Consider the following 417-nt stretch of genomic DNA (forward strand, 5'->3'; position numbering starts at 1 on the left):
GTCTCCGTTTAAACAGATTGTTATGGTGAAGCTGTGAGGGATCCTGGGAAATGTAGTCTTCATACTGAGGTAATGTAACTACATGAAGATATAACTGAATGTGATGGAGTACGTCTACTTCCTTGTATTCCATACTTAGGGTATTCTGCCCCCTGGCGACTCAAGTCACGGCCACAGAAAATCAACTCAACAACATAACTCCATGTGAAACATGTCATTACTCTGTAGCGCCACCATCAGGTCGACACGTGGATTGTGTCAGGACTGGGTCAGAGCCGGGATTGTACCGGGACAGTGTGGAGCAAAGACGGGGCTGCAGGAGCCCCGGTGCATGCAGGGATATATGTGTGTGTGTGTGTGTGTGTGTGTGTGTGTGTGTGTGTGTGTGTGTGTGTGGGGGAGTGGTCTCGTGCAGGT

Source organism: Hippoglossus stenolepis, chromosome 19, assembly GCF_022539355.2.
Source record: "Hippoglossus stenolepis isolate QCI-W04-F060 chromosome 19, HSTE1.2, whole genome shotgun sequence".
Lineage (NCBI taxonomy): Eukaryota > Metazoa > Chordata > Actinopteri > Pleuronectiformes > Pleuronectidae > Hippoglossus > Hippoglossus stenolepis.